Source organism: Tachyglossus aculeatus, chromosome 14 (genome assembly GCF_015852505.1).
Source record: "Tachyglossus aculeatus isolate mTacAcu1 chromosome 14, mTacAcu1.pri, whole genome shotgun sequence".
Classification (NCBI taxonomy): domain Eukaryota; kingdom Metazoa; phylum Chordata; class Mammalia; order Monotremata; family Tachyglossidae; genus Tachyglossus; species Tachyglossus aculeatus.
The window spans coordinates 55,917,689-55,927,590 of NC_052079.1; the positions used below are offsets into that span (position 1 = coordinate 55,917,689).

The following is a 9,902-nucleotide window of genomic DNA, read 5'->3' on the forward strand; positions in this document are numbered from 1 at the left end:
TAATACTGAGTTTCAATCCTTATATTACCAAAGCACCTTATATTAGTCATTTTAATTTACTTCCCACAACACCCCTGTAAAGTAGGGTTGTTGTTATCCTCATTTTGCAGGTGGGGAAACTGAGGCATGGGGAGGTTGAATTAGTTGCCCAAGACCACACAGTAGACAGGTGAGAAGCAGCATTGCCTAGTTGACAGAGCCCAGGCCTGGGAATCAGAAGAACCTGGGTCCTAATCTTGGCTCCACCACCGTTCTGTATCCACCACTGTTATTTTGATTATTATGTGGCAGAGCTGGGACTAGAACCCTGAATCTCTGACTTTCTGGGCCATGTCTTTCCCACTACACGTGGAGAAGGGGCTTGCTGGGGGTCCGAAGGTAGGACCCTGCTGCTTCCCCCGGGGAAGAGATCTGACCAACTAGATCTCAGACAGGCAGAGCTCTGGGGAATCGCTGATGGCAAAGGATCCACCTACAAGTCAGCTCCAACTTCAAGTGGCAAAACTGCTCTTGTTCCCTTAAGGATTCACCCTGAATCAAAGGAACCTTCCACCCTTGTGGGTGGAAGATGGAGAGAAAACTTCTCTTTGATTTGGTCTTTTCCTTTCCCTGCCCCAACAATTTCTTCTAATCGTACTCACCTCCAGTGCATTTCAGGATTAGCGTTGGATCTTGAGATGGAAGGCTAGGCTTTTTTTTTTCTTTTATGACTTTTATCAAGCACCTATTATGTGTCTAGCACTATTCTAAGCACTGGGGTAGATAGAGTTAATCAGGATGGACCCAGTCCCTGTCCCACATGGGGCTAACAGTCTAATTAGGAGAGTAGACAGGTATTGAATCCCCATTCTGAAGTTGAGAAAAACATGGCATAGAGAAGTGAAATGACTTGTTCAATATTACACAGCAGGCAAGTGGTGGAGACAGAATTAGAATCCAGATCCTCTAACTCCCAGGCCTGTGTTTTGTCCAGTAGGCCACACTGCTTTTCCCCTTCCCCTTCAATCTCCCCTTCCCCTTCAATCTCCCCTCATCAACTGCCGAAATCTAACTGAACAGAAAGGTCTAAGAGATACTCTCCGCCTAGCTGACCACCGGGAGCTCCGAATGGCTAGGAGATGATTCCATGTGACCATGATTGGCTGTGAGGGCTGGGATACAGGAGGAGGCTGGGAGTGAGGAAGATGGATGGATAAGGTAGAAAAACTGAATGAAATCGGGGTGAAAGGGAGAGGAATGACGTAGGCAGTTGTGTGAACACAGCCAATTTGATGCCTGTACTCTACTTATTCATTCATTCAGGGATTCATCTTTCCAAAGACTCACTACTACCACTTTTATCTTTGTTCTTTTTTCTGCTCTACTCTTTGAGCACAATTTGTGCTTCCTCATCTTCCCCTTCAGAATGTAATTCCTTGTGGGTAGCAGTTTGTACCTTAACCGTTCTCTCCCATGTGCCTAAAACCAATGCTCTGTAGAGTCTGATTCCTCAACACGGGCCTTCGTAATGTGTTCATTTCTGTCTTTTCTATCCTTCACCTTAAACTCTAAGGCCTCATGAGGAAGGGATTGTGTCTTATTCTGCCTGTATAGACCCCACTGGCTGTGATACTGAGTTTAGTACATGGTTAGAAGGAGCATGGCCTGTGGCAAGAGCCTGGTGTTGGAAGTCAAGAGACTTGGGTTCTAATTCTGCTCCATAACTAGCCTGCTGTGCGATCTTGAGCAAGTCACAGAACTTCTCTGGGCCTCAGTTTCCTCATCTGTAAAGCGGTGAGAAATATCTATTCTCACTCCCTCTTACACTGTGAGCCCCCATATGGGACAGGAACTTCGTCTGACCGGATCATCTTATATCTGCCCCAGTGCTGTCCTCAGAACAGTGCCTGGCACATATTAATCACTTAACAAATACAATTCTTTTTTAAGGCTGAGAAGACCCATAATGACGGTTCCTGGGGATGGAGGTGTTCAAAAATCCCACCCGCTTTTCTATCCCATTTCAAAATGAAAAGTTGGCACTTGTTTTGGAAGCTCAAGGCTTTGCGTTGACTGATTTCCTCTTGATTGTGTCACTTTGTCTTCAGAAAGATCTGTTGGGTTGAGGCCAGTCCTTCAAGATCAGAGGGATCCATGGATGTTTTCTTCAAATGCAAATGGGAAGAAAAAGGGAGGCTCTTCCCGGATTTCCACTGATGGGTTTTCAGTCCAAGGCCCGGAAGTCTGTTTGGATCCCAAGTTCGACCGAACTGTCGTTGACTCAGACCTTTTGAACGAAGACTTTGCTGACGCTCAGCTAAGTTTCGAAATCAGTCACGGAGGAGTTTGGCAAAGTCCAAGGTTACAACGAATAAAGTCAAATGGTCCATTTTACTATTTTCCATCAGCCACCATCTCATGGGTAAATGGTAACCTCGGGATGGAAATGAACTAATTAATTTTCCATTCCCTTGAGTTTTTCCTTATCCCTATGCCTTGATCTTCTGTCTTTCATGCACAGTTGAACCCCAAAGTCTGTAGGAGATGTTAGGGGTGATGGTGGAAGGGATCAGTTTGGAGCTCCTAGCAGGGCTAAGGGGGAAATTTTTCTGGGGTGACAAGAATCTGTGAGATCACTGTAGACTGCAAGTTCCTTGTGGGCAGGGATCACCTCTACAAATGCTGTTCTATCTGTACTCTCCCAAGCATTTAGTACATTGCTCTGCACAAAATGAAGAATGATAATTGCAGTATTTGTTAAGCTCTTACTATATGCCAAGTACCATACTAAGCACTGGGGTAGATACAAAACCAGCAGGTTCCACATGGGGTTCACAGTCTAAGTAGGAGGGAGAACAGGCAGTTAATCCCCAATTTGCACCAGAGGGAACTGAGGCACAGGGAAGTCAAGCAACTTCCCAAGGTCACACAGCAGACAAGTGGCAGAGCTGGGATTAGAACCCAGGTCCTTTTACTCCCAGACCTGGGCTCTTTCCACTGAACTGCTCTGCTTCCCATTCAATTAGCATTCAATAATTGCCACTGAGAGGGAAGGAGTACTATGGCCAAGTGGGTAGAGTACAGACCTGGGCAAATGCCTCATTTCCATCTGAGAAAATAAACAGCAAGCCATTCTCCAGTTGGACAGATTTTAGAAAACTGCGCTTTCCAGAAACGCCTCCCCTCAAAGTAATTAATCTCTGAACTGGAAGGTCTTTGGTGGGTAATGGACACAAGTTCTCTGCCTTCAATCATTTGTTCATTCATTCAATCGTATTTATTGAGTGCTTACTGTGTGCAGAGCACTGTACTAAGCGCTTAGGCAGTACAAATCGGCAAAATATACAGATGGTCCCTACCCAGCAACGGACTCACAGTCTAGAAATCAGAGATGGGATTTGCGATCAAAGAGAAACAGCAATTGACATTCACCATCCATTGATAGGGGCCCATGCACAGGCTTTTATTAGGCCATCTGACAGCCAGCAAGACACTGAGGCATTTCTTGGGAATTTGTGATTTATTTTGTCACAATGCGACCTTGTCCCTACCATTAGCAAGACAACAGAGTCCATACGGAGGCTGTGAATATTGGCATTTTCCCTGCCATGTTAGCATCACTGAAGAAAGCAGCTGGGAAAAACATATTAGGTATTGATTCCTTTCTCACTCTTGAGTAGTCTTTAATTAGATTTGGACTATAAACAGTACTGTGATACAGTTACAGAGAGGAGAATGGTGGATCTAACACTGCCCGTACATGTGTGAAAACATGCACTGACCTGACACCGTGATTGTTCATGGCGATTCATATACTGTACTTGCAAATGGATCGTTTGTTCGTCCTAAAAGCGAAGGGGAGAGAAAAATCCATTTTTGCTAAGGAAATTCTGGCACTTTGGGAATAGATATCTCCAAAGACAAAGCAATCACAAAGCCCCTTCTTTAACAATACATATCAATCAATCAATCCATCAATTGTATTTGTTGAGTTTACTGTAAGTAGAGCACTGTACTGAGCTCTTGGGAGAGTACAATCTAACAATATAACAGAATTGATAGACATGGTCTCCGCCCAAAGTGAGCTTACAGTCTAGAAGAGGAGACAGACATTAATATAAATAAATAAATTACGGGTATGTACTTAAGTGCTGTTGGGAGGAGTGAATAACGGGAGCAAATCAGGGTGACACAAAAGGGAATGGGAGAAAAGTATAAGCTTGTTGTGGGCAGGGAAGATGTCTGTTTATCATTACATTGAACTCTCCCAAACGTTTAGCACAGTGCTTTGCACACAGTAAGTGCTCAATAAATACAATTTGAATGAATGAATAGGCAATAAGGGTTTAGTCAGAGAAGGCATCTTTATAAAATAGCTTCATCATTATCTCCCCTGCTATAGTGTCAGTTCCCTGTGGACAAGGAATGGGACACAACTTTGTGTGAGACTTCCTAAGCACTTAGTGCAGTGAACTGTACCCTGGGGGTGCTCAATAAAAACAGGTAATACTCTGACTTGTTTGGAAGGATCAAAGGTCAAATGTTGGGGAAGCCAGATATTGCCAGCACTTTATGAAAAGGTAAAGTTGTTCTGAGTAAATGTGCTTCTCCCCGAAGAAATGTTTTGGCTTTCAGAGTCCCTGCTGAGGGAAAAATGGAAATAACAATAAAAGGAGGTGATTGGGTTTATATAGCTTTCTGTGGCTAAGGGCTGAAGTTTTACCTGGGCTTGTTAAAATGCTTTGCTCTCAGGTCAGACTCATTAACTGCAAGTTCCAAGAGCGAGAGAAAACGGGAGAGGAAATGGAAGCTTTAGTGGAAGCAGCGTAGTGAATGGAAAGATTATAGGCTTGGGAGTCAGGGGACCCAGGTTCTAATTCTGACTCTGCAACTTGTCAGCGAGGTGACCATGGGCAAGTCGAATCAATTCTCTGTGCCTCAGTTACCTCATCAGTAAAATGGGGATTAAGACCGTGAGCCCTGTGGGGACCTGGACTGTGTCCAACCTGATTAGCTTGTATCTACCCCAGCGTTTAGTACAGGACCTGGCACAGAGTAAGTGCTAAATAACTACCTTTAAAAATTTTTTTTAAATAAAATAAACTTAGATGGCCTAGATTTGGAAAGGCCCTGCCTTACTTGGTCCCAGGTTTCAAAGGAAAGAATGCATTCCCTCATTTCCATCATTTGATTGTGTTTATTGAATGCCTACTGTGTGCACGGTATTGTACTAAGCACCAGGGAATAGCCTGGAAGCCCCTAGTGAGCAGAGAACGTGATTACCAACTCTGTCACACTGCCCTCTCCCAGGTGCTTAGTACAGTGCTATGTACTGATTAATGATGATTAACACAGTGGAGAAAAAATCAGATATTGTCTGTGCCTCTCACAGGGCTCACAATGTAAGAGTAAAGGCCCAGTTTTCTGGGGGGTTGGATGACAATCCCTTCACCAGTTTTTCTTTGATCCAGTATCAGCCCTTTGTCCCCATTTAATTTTTTGCCCTTCCCTATTATGGACTTTTTGAGTCTGAACTCATGGCCTAGTGGATAGAACCCAGGCCTGGGAGTTAGAAGGACCCATGTTCTAATCCCAGCTCCACCACTTATCTGCTTTGTGATCTTGGGCAAGTCACTGAACTTCCCTGTGCCCCAGCTGCCTCATCTGTAAAATGGGGATTAAGACTGTGAGCCCCATGTGGGACAAGGACTGTGTCCAATCTGATTATCTTGTATCTATCGCAACACTTAGGATACTGCTCGGTACACAGTAAGCGCTTAACCAATACCATAAAAAAATAAACCTGATGCCCGCCAACTCCAGGGTGGGATCTGAGGAGCAGAAATTCCATTCTCTCCCCGTACACCCCCTCCACGGTTTTCTAAACTTCATTTACTGCTTTCTTTTGGGCGATCGGCCTTCATTGGCTCACTGGATACCCCATCATGGGACACTGACAACCAAATCCACCGGGTGCCAGCTTTAGATCACTGATCCAGCAAATACTTGCCTGCTACATGCCAGGCTATTTGTACCATCTGGTGCCTGAGTATCAGTGGACAGGAGCAAGTAGGGGAGGGGGAGAGGGGAAAACTGCAAAATCACAGGTCCGTGAAAGCCAAAATCTGAGGATTTGATGATGGAAGAGGAGAAAGAGGAGAACATGAGGAGGAGGAAAAGGAAAAGGAGGGAAGGAGAGGGGGAAGAGGGAGGGGAAGGAAGAGGAAGATGAAGTGTGCAAGGAGGAGGAGGGAAGAGGAGGAAAATGAAGGGGAAGAGGAAAAGGGAGAAAAAAGGTATCAAGAGGAAGAGGAGAAGGAGAAGAAAGAAGAGAGGGAGAAGGAGGAGGAAGAAAAAGGAGGAGGAAGGGGAGGAGGAGGAGGAAGAGGAAGATGAGAAAGAGGAGGAAGAGGAGGAGGAGGAAGAGAAGGAAGAGGAAGAAGAGAAAGAGGAGGAGGATGAGGAAGAAAAGGATGGGGAGGAGGAGGAGGAGGAGGAGGAGGAGGAGGAAGAGAGTAAGGGGAAGGATAGGAAGGAGTCGGGAGAAGGAAGGGGAGGAGAAAGAGGAGGAACAGGAGGAAGAGGAGGAGGAAAAGGAGGAGAAGGAGGAGAAATAGACTGTAAGCATGTCCACTAGGCTGTAAGCTTTTTATGGGCAGGGAATGCGTCTGCTCATTCTGTTTTATTGTACTCTCCCAAGTGCTTATGATAGTGCTCTGCTCATAGTAAGTGCTCAATAAATATGACTGAACTGATGGATTAGAAGGAGAAGGAAGAGAAGGAAGAGGAGGGCCTAGAGGCCATTAGCCGTGGAGAATAAGGCTTGAAGAAGTCTAATAAGAAAACCCTTGGCAAAACAGTGGTGGAAATTTGGAGTTTCCAAGCAAGGATTAAAGAGTGCTCATCTAGCAAGTATTTGGAATTTACACGAATAGGGTATTTTGGTCTTGCCACCCTTCCCCCGGTATTGACAATAATCCCATTTAGAGATACTCTCCAGAGAGACAGGGTCTCTAAGGCCTCCATTTCCTCAATTATTCGATCAATCGATCAGTGGTATATATTGAGCACTTACTGTGAGCGGACCACTTTTCTAAGCACTTGGGAGAGCATGATAGAGTTCCTAGATACCATTCTTGAACACAAGAAGTTTATAAGTCTACAGGGGGTGATAGACCAGTTCTTATGGAAGACCCATCTCCCCGGAGAGGCCTTTCCTGACTAAGCCCTCCTTTTCTCTTCTCCCACTCCCTTCTTTGTTGCCTGGACTCACTCCCTTTATTCATCCCCCCTCCCAGCCCCAGAGCACCTATGTCCATATTCATTATTTATTTATTTATATCAATCTCTGTCTCCCACTCTGGACTGTAAGCTCACTGTGGGCAGGGAATGTGTCTGTTATATCGTTCTAAGGTACCCTCCCAAGCACTTAGTACAGTGTTCTACACACAATAGGCATTCAGTAAATATGATTGATTGACTGACTGACATTAAAATAAATCACAGATATGGACACAAGTATTGTGAGGCTGACAGTAGGGTGAATATCAAGTGCTTAAAGGATACAGACCCAAGCTCATAGGTGACACAGAAGAGAGAGACAGAGAAGGGGAAATGAAGGCTTAGTCTGATAGGGTCCCTAGGAGGAGGTGGGATATTACTGAAGCTTTGAAGGTGGGGAGAGTGATGGTGTGCTAGAAATGAAGAGAGAGGCCAGAAGGAAGATGTGGGTAAGGGGTGGGTGGCAAGAAAGATAAGATCAAAGGACAGTGAGTATTTTGGTGTTAGAGGAGTGAACTGTGAAGGCTGAGTTGGAATTGGAAATCAGGGAGGTAAGTAGAAGGGAGAGAGCAGACCGAGTGCTTTAAAGCCGACGGTGAGGAGTTTCTGTTTGATGCAGAGGTGGCTGGGCAACCACTGGAGGTTCTTGAGGAGTGGGGAGATATGGACTGAACATTTTGTTTGAAAAATGATCTGAGGAGCAGAGCAAAAAATGGACTAGAGAGGGGAGAGACAGGAGGCAGGGAGGTCAGAGCAGAGGCTGATGAAGCAGTCGAAGCGGGATAGGATAAAAGACTTACTGACCTCTCCCAGTGTACCGTACTGAGCATTTAAATCTGGGATCTGTGACGGATCTTCTTTCCTTCAGGATCCCCACTTTGGTAGGCACAAGATAATCAGGTCAGACACGGTCTCTGTCCCACACAGGTCTCACAGTCTAAGGGGGAGGGAGAACAGTGATTGAATCCCTGTTTTACAGATGGGGAAACTGAGACACAGGGAAGTTAAATGACTTGCTCGAAAGTCACATAGCAGGCAAACGGCAGAGTCAGGATTAGAGGCCAGATCCTCTGACTCTCAACCCTGTGTTCTTTCCACTAGCCCACACGGCTTCTCTACAGATGCACTTGTCTTCTTCCAGAAGCTGGCTGATAGATGACCATTTGGATATCCTGAAGTTCCAGAGCGATTGAGTCTTTTGAGAGGAAGGAAAGGAGATGTCATCATTGAAGAACAAATTCGGCAGCTCCTCCGGGTCACGCACTAGAACTGCACAGAGAAACTCTTTTTTGAGTTTTCTCTGCAAAGCCTTCTCATTCTCCAACCTATTAACTTGCAACAATGGAAATAATCGCAGTCAAGACGGGTGTGGGAAGTTTAATTTCCCTCCATGCTCTCCGACTTTGAAGAAACCAGCTCCAAACCCATAGCCAACAGGGTATTAAAATTCATGAATGCGCATATAATATAATTTTGATCTACAAAGTTTTTCAGGTTTTGTTGTCAGCTCCTATTCTGCCACTCGCCATCATTAACGGGACCAACGATGACAGATTCACTAATGAAATCGATTTGGTCAAGTTATCAACTTAATTCCCCAAATGTAACCCCCGTTTTCTTCTCCTGTAGCTGAGCAAGCACAAGGGCTAAATAGCATAAGTCACAGACCACAAAGGGGCGGACTGATTTTTTCAATAATTAAGTCCTCTTTCTCATGTTCTGCTCACAAACGTCCTGTTTATGATGGTGGTTGGAAGCCTGTATTTATATCACTGGAAGGGCTAAATCGCCATGGGTACCCCTCTCTTGGGGATGCAGGGGGATCCTGGTGGAAAGAGCCAGGGCCTAGGGGTCAGAAGACCTGACTTCATGTTCCAAATAATAATAATGATGGTATTTGTTAAGCGCTTACTATGTGCAAAGCACTGTTCTAAGCGCTGGAAGCAGCATGGTAGAATGGAAAGAGCCAGGCCTGGGTGTCAGAGGACCTGGATTCTCATCCCAGCTCTGCCATCAGTCTGCTGTATAGCCTTGGACAAGTCTCTTATCTTCTCTCGGCCTCAGTTACCTCTTCTGTGAAGTGGGGATTAAATCCTCCTCCTGGCAATTTAGACTAAGCCCCATGTGGAACAGAGACTGTGCCTAACCTGCTCACCAGTGCTTGACACATAGGAAGTGCCTAACAAACACCTTAAAAAAAAGGAAAGCTCTGGGCTCTGGGTTCTGGGCTCTTTCTGTTAGGCTATGCTACTTCTTTAAAACATTCAAGGTGCTGCTGGGTGACCTTGGGCCTGCCTTTAACCCCCTTTCTGTCTCAGTTTCCTCATCTGCAAAATGGGGATCAAATAAAATGTGTGTCCTCATTGGGCCTCAGGGCTGTGAATTAACTGACATCTACAGATTTACCTCAAGGTTTAGTACAAAGTATCTAATAAAGGTCATAATTATGACTATTATTCTGACTTGGATAGGCAGACAGGTATGTGAGACATCGGGACACAGAAGAAGAATTTTGAAGTCCACAGCCTGAGATTTGGTGGAACTTGTTACTTGTGACCCTGAAGACATCCAATACAGTGTCTTTCCCAGTGATCGCTGTGGTTCTCTTGCCTCTCACTTTTCACTTCTCATCCCTGACGCTC

At 45.2% G+C, this 9,902-nt stretch overlaps 1 long non-coding RNA gene across 1 annotated transcript; it reads left to right on the forward strand.

The window, feature by feature from the left end:
* Window positions 1–1,085: 1,085 nt before the first annotated feature.
* On the forward strand, window positions 1,086–8,822 carry LOC119936990. Its single transcript, XR_005453898.1, has 3 exons — window positions 1,086–1,197; window positions 2,088–2,401; window positions 8,362–8,822. It is a non-coding gene; the product is annotated as an uncharacterized LOC119936990 (long non-coding RNA).
* Window positions 8,823–9,902: the final 1,080 nt, after the last annotated feature.